The 13,744-nt window shown below is 37.3% G+C and overlaps 1 protein-coding gene across 3 annotated transcripts in view; it reads left to right on the top strand.

The window, feature by feature from the left end:
- The window catches only part of LOC120515746 (protein tyrosine phosphatase type IVA 3), a 152,790-nt gene that overhangs the window by 49,243 nt on the left and 89,803 nt on the right, over positions 1-13,744 (top strand). For 2 of the 3 annotated variants that reach the window (XM_039737024.1, XM_039737026.1), the window contains exons 2-3: positions 2,813-2,880; positions 10,103-10,157. The gene's annotated coding sequence lies outside the window, so the exon portion shown is untranslated. The remainder of the gene's footprint in view (positions 1-2,812; positions 2,881-10,102; positions 10,158-13,744) is intronic. The other variant, XM_039737027.1, reaches the window with a different exon arrangement.

Raw genomic sequence — 13,744 nt, 5'->3', positions numbered from 1 at the left:
CAGTGAGACACCATATAAAAAGAAAATTTGCAGAAGTGTCCATTTCTTCTAATGTAATTGCTGCGCTATGCTGTTCTTGTATTGCAATAAGGGAACCTAGAGATAATGAAGCTATTTTTGTTACATTCCATTAATGGACCTGTCCTCTGTAATACCATGAGGTGGGTGAGAAATGTTGTGTCCTCGTGGCCTAGGTCAGCCCATGATTCATCTATTTTGAGGCAAAGTAGCTTCAACAGATTTGATGGTACTGTATGTGGTTACTGGCTTGTTGATAAGGTAACGGGCTGAACCCTAAGTTTTATATAAGGCCCATGCTATTCACTGTAACAGCAATCATATCATTACATTGCATGTGCCAGGTGATAGCTGCTACCTGCTCTGTTGGTGGTGTCTTAATTATTTCCCTGACCCCCAGGACAGAGAGAAGAGACGCTAGAATACCGTGCATGATCTTGTGCATTCAGTTATGGAGCACAGCCAGATACTCTTCAATGCAGGTGGTGGGGTCTCAACACATGAGGAGTGAGGCAGCTCTACCAACCAATGAAGTTCTTTGGCATCATGATTGCTTATGTAAGAGGCTGATTAGTAAACTCCATATATGGATGTTTCAAGGCGATGTAAGATCTGCATTCCTGTACAGTACTCATATTTACAAGGTAATTGTGATTTGTAAAGGGTAAATTGTGTAGATACGCGAGTACAGCAGGTTCTATAAATGATTCTCCTGTCCCACCCCACGCTCATATTTGCTAGTTTTTGACGTGCACATATTTTCTTGCATAAATTCATGCAAAGTTTTATAAATAAGGTCCCTGATCTCTGGACTTCCTAGATAATGGGCAAGGACCTCTATTGACTTTGGTTGTTCTGTATAATAAGGTAGAGCTTTGAAGCTTTCCTATTATAAATTTTAGGAAAGTTTATTTTTGCCCTTCTACAAACCATCCACATCCATTATCCAACCCGCTATATCCTAACTGTCTGCTGGAGCCAATCCCAGCCAACACAGGGCGCAAGGCAGGAAACAAACCCTGGCAGGGCACCAGCCCACCGCAGCCTTCTACCACCTTCTCTCTGAAATACAAATATGGATATTAGATAGACTTAACCCCATAGACATGGCAAAGCAACTTATATGGTGGTGTTTAGGTACTTTCAGTTCATTGCAAAATCAAAATTGGGCAGCAGTGAATAGCCAGCTTATAACAAAGCAGCTTATATGCATTGTAACAGCTTTATTTTCATATATCAGTTAAAAATATTAATAAATTGTTACAAAGGAATGTTTATTGCTACATAACATCCTGAAGGTCAGGTATAGCAAAAAAAAAAAAAAATGCTGTGTTGAACGGTTGAAAGAAATAGACACTTGATACAGGACAGTCTTCACAAATCCACCTCTTTAACCATTATTTCATTCAATTTAATGTTATTGTTGCTTACATAGTCTGTATACTGACTTTGGATCCTTTAATGTTTTTTTCCACTGGGTCTGAACTAGGCAGTCTCACAGGATGTGTTTTTGAGGGATAGGCTTCCTCCTTCCTACCTGATTTTGTTATCGTTGAGCCTGGCCCCAGCTCATGCTGATGCCACCCATGTGGCCAACACCTTCCCCCCAAGTCTCTCTTTGGCTTGCAGCTCAGTAGGTACCTTCTGAGTTTTGTACAGCAAGCATGATTCTTGGCTGCGGCTGCAGTAATTAGACCCTGACGTAAATGAGCGCGTGGAGGTTGATGGCTTCCTGCCCAGGGGGTGGGCAGCTCCTGCTTCATCTGGAAAATCTGACCACTGGAGCAGCCAGAGCTGGCTGCTAGTTCCAACACTGTAGATTGCTGGAAAGGTTTTGCCTCCAGGTTCCTAACCAGCAAATGCACTTCACAATGGTTTATGGAGGTGCACTTGTGTGAGATGTTGAGGGGAAAAAAAGTGTTAAAGCAGTTGACTGATGGGGCTTTGATATATGCATATCTGTTAGTCAGTTATTTATTTTTAAAGATATAGATGTATAAATGAATATTTTTAAGGAGGCGTTTATTATATCAGGTTGTTTCATTTTTCTACTTTTAATAAGCTTTGATATTTGCAAAACATTCAAATGCCCTGTATGCAATTTGTATGTTTTACAAAAATACATCACTTGAGTGTTTTTAAATTGAAATTGAACGTTCTAAAGTGTGTTTGAAAATACTAAGTTATTGTTTTATTTATTTTTTTTATTTGTTTATGGTTGTAATCTCCATATAAAATTTGACACAAGTGTCCCTCATCCCAACCCAGTGTAGCATTATGCCATTAAAAAAGGTTTTAAGGGGTGAAGATTACTTTCAGGGTGAGCTCCCTTTTGCTTGAAAAGGGTATTTCAGATCTCTTAATTGAATACAGGCCTTGAACTGGCAAGATCATAACAGTTGCGCACGCACTCACCCACACACAAACAGAGGCCTGTGCATATGCACACATACAGAGGAGCAGGAAAAGCATTGTTTTAATTGAAGCTCTTTATCAAGAGTTGGAATGAGTTTTCTGTCTTTCTTGAACTTGCAAACATTCACCGAGGTTCTGTAAGGTATTTTTGTTTACATTCTTGTTAGACTTTGAATTTTACTAGCTGACATTTCTGATCCCCACCCAAAAAAAAAAAAAAAAAACCCATCTCAGCCCCTTGCCTTTTGTCATATCACACTAGATGGCTGTAAAGATTTATAGATTGGGCAGGAAAACCTTTTGACATGTATGTGACACTTCAGACTTCACAGCTGCTTGTGAGTGATAACTGTAATTTTTTTTCTCTCTCATTTTTCAGACCTGACAAAACGGGCTACTTTCATTTTCCAGTACTATTTGAAGTATGTTGTGAAGGATGTCTAGTTGGTGAGTAAATACTGTTTGCTCTTGTGATTTATTTATTTATTTATTTAATTTTGTGATTGCGTGCATTTTAACATGCATGACTAAATGGAAAATGCAGGACCTGGCTGTACACAAATCCCGCAAAGTGCTAAACAATTAAATATGACTGAACTATTAAGTCAGCAAGAAACCATTTTATAATTTTAAGTGTTTCTCTCAGACTTAGTTTTTTGTTAAAATACTTATCTCAAAAGTTATATGATAGAATTGTACTGTAGAATAATTTAAACACTGCCACCTCAACCTAACAGGGTTGCTGTGCTATATCAAACAAAACAAGTAGTGTGTCAGTATAAAGGTCAGTCTCCAGCATTTCAGTAGTCTTGTTCAAAGAGAATGAGGTTCAGATCTTGGCTTGATCACTGTGTGTATGTAGTGGGCATATACCTGCTTGTGTCCCACCCCCCTCCTGTTTTCTTCTGTATTTGCAGAAGGTACATGTTAGGTTGTTCAAAGACTGTAAACTGGCCCACTGTGGTGGTGTGTGTGTATGAGAGCATCTGTGATAGATCAAAGCCCTATTCTTGAGTTTCCTGCCTGATGCTGCCAAGATAGTCTAAGGCCCCTGCAACTGTAAATTTGATTATGCTGGTTATAAAACTCAGGATGGAGTGATGCATTTTCTGTGACCAGAAAATTAGTTATTTTTGTGGTTTCTCTGTCAATTTTATGAAAAAAAAAAAAAACAACTCCGGGACTCTCCTTGGCACTCCTAGGGTTTTATTAATGCTTTTACTTTCTCCCTTGTGTAGGCCATAGTATCTTCAGATGTGTTAAGTTTTTTTTTTTATGTTATCCAAAGTCTTCGGTTGAAAACAAGTAGATACTGGCTTAGGTGAGCTGTCAGTGTGAAATTTGGTTGAAATAAATAACACAAGATTAAAATTTTGTTTGATTGAGCACTATATAGTAGTTTTTGTTGTAATGTCTGTGTACATAGTATGAATCATTTGTATATAAATATTTTTTTGGTTTTATTGAAATCACACAACATTCCATACTAATAAATCCATTTTTACAAACATAAGATTGAAAACAAATCAATCCCCACCCCTGAGAAAGAGAGCTAAGCCAGCAGAGTAAAACCTAAATCTAGTCAAAATAAGTAAATAGATGAATTAATAAGTGAATAAAGATAAATGGAGAAGGAAAAAGGGGGAGAGAATCTGCTTCCTCAGTGTTTTAAAAGCTTATTCTAAATTGTTATTGATTAGATCCTTTCAGGTTTTGAAAAAGTTCTGCACAGATCCTGTAAGTGAGAATTTGATTTTTTGAAGTTTCAAATAATATATAACATCAGTTACCCACTGACTTAGAATAGGAGAGTTAGGATTCTTCCAGTTGAGCAAGATAAGTCTCCGTGCCAATAATGTAGTAAAGGCAATTGCAATTTGTTTGTCTTTCTTGTATATTTTAAGCTTAAATAAGATACCAGTAACTTTTTATACTATCATTCAATCTTTCTTTAAACTAATGCTCTGCGTGATTACAATATATTCTGTTAATACTAACTGGAATAATGGTATTTTTTGTAAATCCCATTTGAAAAGGCAGATGTTCTGAAGGTTTTGCCAGGAGTAATTAGTGCTAAGAAATTATTGATTTTAATTTTTTCTGGCGGCTTAGGTATCTTTGGTAATTTACTGTGGGTGCAGCATTTCCATTTAACTTTTAAAGAAATATAAAAAAAAAAATTAAATTTGTTACAGCTCTTTAAACAACAGGTAATTTTTCTTTTTGGTTCCCTGTTTTGTATAACCAATTAGTTTTTAATGTATTAATTGGGATTTGAAAAAATAGAAATGCCTGATTTGTACCTAAAAAGCTGTTATGTTAACGTTTTGATTTTTAAAAGAGAATAGTGTTCGTTTAACTTTGTTTAAGTCATATGTTTTGTCAGTGAATAATCATCTAGGCAAAGACACCCAGAACTATGTATTAATACTGTAGACAGTAATGTTACAAAGTTGAAGTTGATTCATTCAGAGGTAAAAACTGCTGAAAAATATCGATTCTCCATTAGCATCAAATCCTAAAATTAGCACTGCCTCAGTATATAGTTGATTTAAATACAGCGGATCCTCGGTTCACGACCATAATTTGTTTCAAAACTCGATTTGGTCATGAACCGAAGCAATTTCCACCATAGGATTGTATGTAAATACAATTAATCCATTCGAGACCGTACGAACTGTATGTAAATATATATATTTTTTGTTTTTAAGCACAAATATAGTTAATTAAACCATAGAAGGCACAGCGTAATAGTAAACTAAATGTAAAAACATTGAATAACACTGAGAAAACCTTGAACAACAGAGAAAACTAGCCCTGCAATAGTTTGCGCTATAGTGCTAGGAACCATTCGCTAAAAACACTTTTGTTTTTAATGAGTTTTAAGCACAGGGAAAAAATGAACATTTGAAAAATCTAATTTAATAAACCACCAAGAAAAGTAACATTGCCACAATGCACGCTATGAACTGATCGCTGTAAACAGAACTGAAAACAAAAACAAGCCTTTTCTACCTTATGCGTCCAGCCCTCCCTCTCTCGCTCACTTGCTCACTCTCTCTTTCGCGAGCCTGGAGCGCCTGTGTGTGTGTGTGTGTGTGCGTGCGTGCGTGCGCGCCTCTCGTGTGCCTGTGCCTCTCTCGTGCCTTTGTGTGTGTGTGTGTGTGCCTCTCTCGTGCTTCTGTGTGTGTGTGCCTCTCTCGTGCTTCTGTGTGTGTGTGCGCCTCTCTTGCGCCTCTGTGTGTGTGTGTTACTCTCTTGTGCCTGTGCCTGTGTGTGTGTCTGCCTCTCTCACGTGCCTGCGTGTGCCTCTGTGTGTGTGTCGCTCTCTCTTGCTCGCTGCACAAGGAGAGACTGAACATGTACAAACCGAAAGGGAAACTGGCTTGTTCGTATACCGAGTGTGTGGTCATGAACTGAGGCAAAACTTTGGCAAACTTTTTGGTCGTAAACCGATTTGTACATGTACAGAGACGTTCATGACCCGAGGTTCCACTGTAAATGTCTACTCACAAAAAAAATGTACAGATTTACTAATTACTTTCACACACTCAAATGCACCATCCTGTTCTCTTCTTACATCATTCTCAAAACCTTAAAAAATCAGGTTTCATTCTGTTGAATAATGTCTTCATCAGAAAGCACTTATTGCTGATCGTTGATTGGTATTGCAAACTTAATAACAATATACATGTGGACAACTGTGACTTTTTCAAAAATGCAAGACTTTGCAATTATTAAAAAAATATAGTGTAATCAATTTATTTCAGATTGATCGATTGTCACATGTGACATATCCCTGATAAGCCAATTTGACTGACAATGCTGCACAATATTTTTCCCTTGTTTATACTGTAATTGCTTTTGTTTCACCAAGGGGAAACCCTCCTAACACCCCTAAACCCCAAAATTCAGTTGCTACCTGTGGGTTATCAGGAAACTTTAAAAGGTGAAACTGGGTTGCAAGGCCATAAAGGTTAAGGTTTGCACTGCTTAACAATAAATACTGCAGTCCAGCGAGACAATTGAATTCTTATCTCAAAGTGGTTTGGAGTTGATGTGGGGTACAAAGCGGTATTGACTTGGAATTTTTTTTAATGCTGTCTTTTAATGTACAGGGTGGTCCAAATCTAATTATGCAGATCCAGATCATCTGGATGACTTTGATTTATGCAGGGACGATTCCAGTTCAGCCAAAAGATAATTCTTCATGTTGTCAGTTCGCACACTTCTCGATGGTGCAGGATTTTTTTGGGTGATTTTCTATATAATAAACTTAATAAGTTATAGCGTAATGAAAATTACATAATTAGATCTGGACCACCCTATACTTTGTGAGCTGATGAAATCGCCTGTAGCAGCACACTGGCTGATGGAAACTGTAGTCCCCACTTTGGCATTTGCACAAGTTTGTAGATAAGATGAAGTGGATGGGGAGTAATATATATTAAATATCTTTTTTGTACTGGATTAGTTGCACAAAATTGACTATACTCAAGGCCGCAGCACCTAGGAAGAACTTGCTAAATGTGTCATCTTTGAATTTTGCCGAATTTTGCCACTTTTACTTCACTTCTGCAAACAGCCAACATTTGCACAAACTGGTATGACCCATTCTCTCTGAGATCGTTGTCTGCACATAGCAAAATGGGGTACGTGGTGTTTTAGAATGTTCCCCTCCAACCAAAATATATATCATATACAGGCAGTCCCTGGGTTGCGTACGAGATAGGGACTGTAGGTTTGTACTTAACTGTACTTAACTACCGACTGTAACCAGGTTCTCTGCCAATGAATGATGGAGTTTCACCTCTCTCTGACCTTTTTCTACTTTATTTTTATGGTGATGGTTTTTCTCTTCTTTACTATATTAACCAGCACTTGCATCAGATTTGTGTTTCAGAGACATTCTTGAAGGGTGAAGACAAAAGGTTAAGATGAGCTCTTCTGCACAGCACTGTACACGCTATCACAAAAGGAAGGCACCGGTCGTCAACATGTCTGATGTACTGACGAGACAACTTCCTGCAATGTGCGTAACAGTACAAGCAGGCTTACTATTGAGAATGAATAGGGGCGGCGAGGCACCACACAGCCACCTCCACTACAGTATGCAGCCTGCAGCGTCTGCCCACCTAGAACAAACACAGTGTGGCCAAAGGCGGGTAGTGAATCGCCCACCACTACCCCCATTCAACAGGTAGCCACCCTACAATGCTACTCCCCGCCGCCCCGTTTACCCTCAATGGCCTTTGTTCAGCCACAACCGGGTCACCGCTTGCAGCATTACCAGCCGCCCACCGAGAATGAACGGGGCTGCCCCGTTCGTTCCAGGTGGACGGGCAGTGAAAAGCCCCCCTCTGCTCCATCCAGCCTGGGTCCAGTCAGTAGCAGTAGCTGCGGCAGTGTAGTGGGCGGACAACAAACTGCCCCATCACGCCTCCGTCCTGCACATGAGCGATAGCTGTGGCCCTGGTGACTATGGACCATGGGTTACCGCTTGCCACCGGGAGACACCCGAGGGACACTACACTGTGCGAGCAGCAAAATCGCCCCCCTCCAGCCTCCGTTCAGCCACCGCTTGCAGCGTCCCCAGGCCGAAGATGACGGAGCAGCAGTTACTGAGGCCCATGTGTTGCAGCTGCGGCCCTGTTCGTAAGTCGTAGGTCGAATGTCTGTAACGTGTTGGCTAATTGTTTTTTTTTCCTTCAACTTCACCAAATTTCAGTCATATCTGTCAATGCGTTTTTGAGATGTTTGGATATTTAGTTTTTCTATTGTTGGGGAAGTTGTGGGGATGGGGTGGGTTTACACCTAAATATTGATATATTGAAATATCCTTTCATACTGGATACCTACTGCTCTAGATGCATCATTTTGCCTGATTTCAGCTTTTTATCTAAATGGAAAATAGTGTTTTTGTTGAAGAGTCAGAGAGTGAATAAGTCGGTTAACTTTGCATTTTGTATATATATATGGATAGAGAGACATAGGTGTTCTTTTTGGGACTTAATAGTGATATGGCAGAGTTCTTTGTAAACTGCAAATTAAAGCAGCTCATTTAGTATAAAAAACATGCATATTAAACTGGCATTTATGTGCTTAAATAAATTGTGATTTAATATGATCTCTGTGTAATTTTGCCGAACAAGCAAAGCACTTTGCAAAAGCAAAATTGTAACACTATGATTAAACCATATAGCGAGTATAGGGTATGATGTTTTAACCACAATATGTGCAAGATACAGTACTAGTGAAGTGTGTGTGTGTTTGTTTGTTTGTTTTTTCCCCCTTCACACTTCATTATTGAAGGATATTTTTTATGTATCAGGAACTGAAAATATTTAGACTTGTATATTATTGCCGTAAATTTGAGCAGTTATTTAATCCGCTTACTTGTAACTATATGAATTTTGTGTCATTTCATATAGTCGTGGTTTGTTTCATTTAAGGTGTTAAAAATTAGAGGCAGAGTAGAAACCTGCACCTTCAGTCAAGCAGATGGGATGGTCATACAATTTGTAAACTGCCAAGTCAAGAAAATTGAAGTAGGATGATTTTTTTTTTTTGTAAACAGAAATGTTAGCAACTGCCACAAACAAGTAACCTTCCTTCTGATTTAACAAAGATTTATAATCCAGTAAATATATATTTAAAACTGAAGTCTAGCTGCTGTTACTTCTACATTTGAAATTTTGAATTTCAAATCATCAGAACTTCAGCTTTGGATTGAACTCAAATTTCACAAAGACTTTCGTTCAGGGCCCTAAATATGTATGCCAAGTTTTGTAACCCTCTGTCTGTATTTGGTATTGGCTTTTAACGATTGAAGGGGAAAACCTGATCAGCTCTTAAGACTATTGTGTGCTTGTTGTCTATAAACTTAAAAAAGAATTGATCCATTAGTTGTCTAATTACAATGCCCATTCCAGCTGGTGCCAAAATATTTAAAATGCAGCAAAAACATGATAGTGTCATGTAGCTAGATACATTACTTTACAGTGATTCAGGGCACCCAGTGTCTTATTTTTCTCCCTTACTTTTGCAGCATTATATGTTTGCACTACACACTAGCCCCCCTAGCCAGGAACTCAGATTTTACCAGCATATAGCACACTTTTTTTTTTTTTTTAACCCTACTTCTCAAAGTAGGCTTAACTCAGATGCAATAATATCCAGTCATCCAGTTTTTGATGGCTCCAGTGAGAGATTTGTAACAAATGTAAATGACTAAAGAAAGAAAAACCAAGATATATAAAACATATGTAAAGGGGATGTCCATCAACGGCATATTGATATAACCTGTAGTTTTACATAAGCTCTGTTAGCAAGAAAATTTAAAATGGGACAATGAAATTGACAGAACAAGGGATAGTTTCCAACCCCCAGTGTTTTCTTTCCAACAGTATAGAGTTTACAGGGATGATTTGATCGGCATTTGAAGTGATTTTTCATTTATTAATGTACTTGTTAACAACTTCTCATGCTTGGACATTTTGTCTGTTGTGCTTTCCTTTTAAATCTGGTATGTTTCAGTTTTAATTTGGCTTTGAACTTTGCTCTCTTCTTGCACATTCCACTCAGTAGTGTGGCAGATCTCTCTCTCTCTCTCTCTCTCTCTCTCTCTCTCTCTCTCTCTCAGAGTGAATGAACATATCTTCTCTTGCAGATTCCTTCCCGACCCTGTTACTTGGATACTGACCAGCAACTATCTTCCAGGTTTGGTAGGTTAAGCTGTTGTTTCTTTTTTTATTTGGAAATTAATGTTTTAATGCTAAAAAGCATGGTCACCTGTATTGAACAGGTTTGGTACAGTTATGTTGTAAAACATTATACCTTCTTATGAAGAAGTTTGTAGAAAAGGAGCCAAGCAATTTTTAATTTGTTAGATTTCTGAAGTGACTTTAAAAATCCTGGTAGACTGTGGCATGGCATCAATATGAATTGAATATTTGGGCAAATTGGTGTTGAGTGTTGTAACGCACAGTATCCCAGTGGTCAGCATTGGCACCTCATTACTCTGGGTGATTGGTTTTGAATTATGGTATGGTCAGTAGTTTGCATGTTCTCCATTTTTCCATGTGGCGTTTTTCTGTCATATATCTTTACGACATACTGTATGATTTTGGATAACTGCGATCATGAAACTGCCCATACATGAGTTAGTCTATGACAGGGGCATTAATGCACACACCAACACTAACAGCCATTGATGGATCGTGCCTTGAACTTCATGATGTTGGGATTGGTGCCGAAACCCACAACTTCCAGTTAGATTTAGTGAGTTCAAAAAATAATGGATAAATAGGGTGGTACCAGCAACAGTATGATTTGAAGCTTTCAATTGAGAAACTGTACTTCTTGCATTAGATTTATTATTATTTTTTTAATTTAGTGCAATTGAGAAAAGGATATGCAGTTTGTTAGCAAAAAGCAAACACTTGTCATGTCTTGGCAATTTACATATCCTTTTGTTAACTGTGCAATATTTTCCATATCTGGAATGATACTGATTGATTAGGAAGGTGATTGTCAATACATGTTTCAAGCAAAATAGAACAGCCTGTAAGCATACCAAACTACATGGTTCATGAAGTATGACAGATGTCACAGAGAGAATACATTAGGCAGTGTTGCATAGTGGTTAAGACTTTGGACTTCAGGTTGTGGGTTCACATCTCGCTCCTGACACAATGTGATCATGAGCTTGTCCGTTCACCTGCCTGTTCTCCAGTTGGGAAAGCATTTTATCTCAAATGTACATGTCTCATAATAAGTAATACCAAAGTAATAAAAATATTTCTTGGTTTTACCTTCTTACTTTCTAGTCAGCCCTAGCCAGAGATCAGGATTCTTCTGAGTTTCGAGTGTTTTACGTTAGTTAAGAAGGGAATTGTTTTTTTATTTTTTCTTCTCATTCTACAGCTGCCAACTGAAAGTATCCAGCTGTGTGAAGTCATTTGCATCAGTATATTTCATAGGTAGTTTCCACTCATGGTGCCTTTAAGAAGCATACTGTTCCTTTTTTAGGGCACCATGCTTTAATGTTATTTATTATTAAGTTAACCCATGTAGTTAGCCACTTTCTTCTTGTCCATTCCTTAATTGCCAATAGGTTGGACTAATATCATACCTAATTATTTAGGGAACCAATTTATCAGCACTAGAACTTCAGCTGTTCCTTTTCATCTTCCTGGCAGACTATCATGTAGTGCTTGAACTAATACAAACCTAAAAATGGCCTCCTATTGCAAGTTTCAAATGATTGTGTCGTCTTCACAGTCCAACCCAGTGTTTCTTCTGGGTTAGTTATTAAGTGTTTTTGAGTTCATTTTTATATTAAATAATTTTGTTTTCTGGGAAGATTCCAGTTTTGCTCTAGCATGTTTATGTTGGCGAGAAATGTACAATGAGAGACGGGAAATTTTATTGAACAACTGTCAGTGCTGTTTTTGTTTTTCCTTCTTCAGTAGCACAAATTTTGGTCTTTCAAAAATGACTTACAGAAATGTATATGAGCATATTTTTGTGACTGGGAGTAGCTTCAGTTTACAAGCATTTTCTTGGTCTGAGAAAGCATGGTTAACTTTTTATTGTGCAGTATTGAAGTTTAAAAAAAACACAAAACATATATACAGTATGTACATCTTCCATCGAATTCAACTTTTCTCATTTTTTTCAATTAAGTTTAAATGTTGTGACCTTATTTTTAATGCAGCTAATTCTAAATTGTCTGTTTTTACAGATTGTGTGAAAAACTATAACACTTAACTATAGGTAATGTGTTCTGTTAAGGTTCATATGGTTTTTCTTGCAGTACATTGAAAGATCTTGATATTTAAGTATCCATAATAGAAATATATCAAATAAATAGCCAAAATATAATTAAATCATCAGTCCCTCTTTCTCCAAAAGCTCTGCCCAAGTATTTAATTGAAAGTTACCTCTTGGAATTGTTTTTAACAACAATCTTTATATTTGGTATTTTGTGTTCTTCTTCTTTAGAGACAAACATCCCACAATGGTTACAAATACAAAGATTTGTAATATAAACCAACAGAGGTATAGGTCAAACAGTATCTGGAAAAGCACATATATTTAGAAGAGGGAATATAGAATATTATGAGTTCCATAGTTTGTTGTAATATTGTTGCCATTGTAAGTAATTTTGATGTTAAACATTCAAGATAAGAAGTAGCGTTGTTTGCATGTGAAATTGTAATGTTTTGTTTACAACCACAAAATAATGTACAAGAGACAAACACATACTTTACTGTCTTTTATGAATGCAGTCCATTGCTGGAATTTATCACTATAGTCTCATATGGTAAAGCTAAGGAAAAAACAGCAGTTTTCCAGATAATGACCTAGTGTAATTCTTGGAAATTCCCTATGTTAATGTATGTTTTAAAAAGCCAGAAGATTCCTAGGTTAAGCAGGTACAATGTCAAGGCATCCTTATGCGAATCAGATCATATGAGATTTGGGCAATAACAAATTAAAGAGTATGTAGGGCTTGGTAATTTTGTGAAAGTTTTTTTTTTTTTCTCTCTAAGCTTTGCCCTTTTGAAATATTTAAGGAAATTAGAAAATTCTGAAGTAAGGTAGCTGCTCTTCATTCATTCAAGAAGGATATTATTGAGCCCACTGACCACTGCACTCTTGTCAGGCACTGTTCCCTGACTGATCGGTTAAAGAGATTGATATCCTCAAGCAGCAGTTAAATGCTGCTGGGCGTCATATAATATTTCACAGGTGGAAATTAATCTTAATGTTCCTTTACCAGACAAAAGTCTTGAATGTGTAAGATGATGTCCGAGTATCTAAACAATACCCATGCTGACTCAGAGAGAATGTGCAAAGTTCATAAAGATGGAGAGCAGGTGAGACAATATACACCAGTTGAGTTGCATTTTATGTGGGGACTGGGGGAATTGACATAGTGCATGTATCTAAAAGTGACATATAACTGCTTGACTCTCATAACATGCAACAGCAGGCCTATGCCAAAACATAATAAACATGTTCATGTTAAATACATGATTGCTTATAAGTATAAGAGTGTGATAAGGTAAAAAGAGATAAATATACAGCTTTTGCTTCCTTCAGGGATCATACTACACTTAGTTATTTTGTTTACTCTTCTACCCTTTTTATCACTGCTTTTTACATCCAGTTTTAAAGAGAAAATAAACATGTGTAACACCATTATTCATTACAGCATTTTTAAGAAGTAAAAAAGTCATGATTGTAGCACTTATGACAATAGATGCGTTTATGGTGCTGGATAATGATGGGTGCTTCAAGTAAT

Source organism: Polypterus senegalus, chromosome 15 (genome assembly GCF_016835505.1).
Source record: "Polypterus senegalus isolate Bchr_013 chromosome 15, ASM1683550v1, whole genome shotgun sequence".
NCBI lineage: Eukaryota > Metazoa > Chordata > Cladistia > Polypteriformes > Polypteridae > Polypterus > Polypterus senegalus.
The sequence above is the reverse complement of the archived record's forward strand: the minus strand, read 5'-3'. Positions and strand labels throughout refer to the sequence as shown.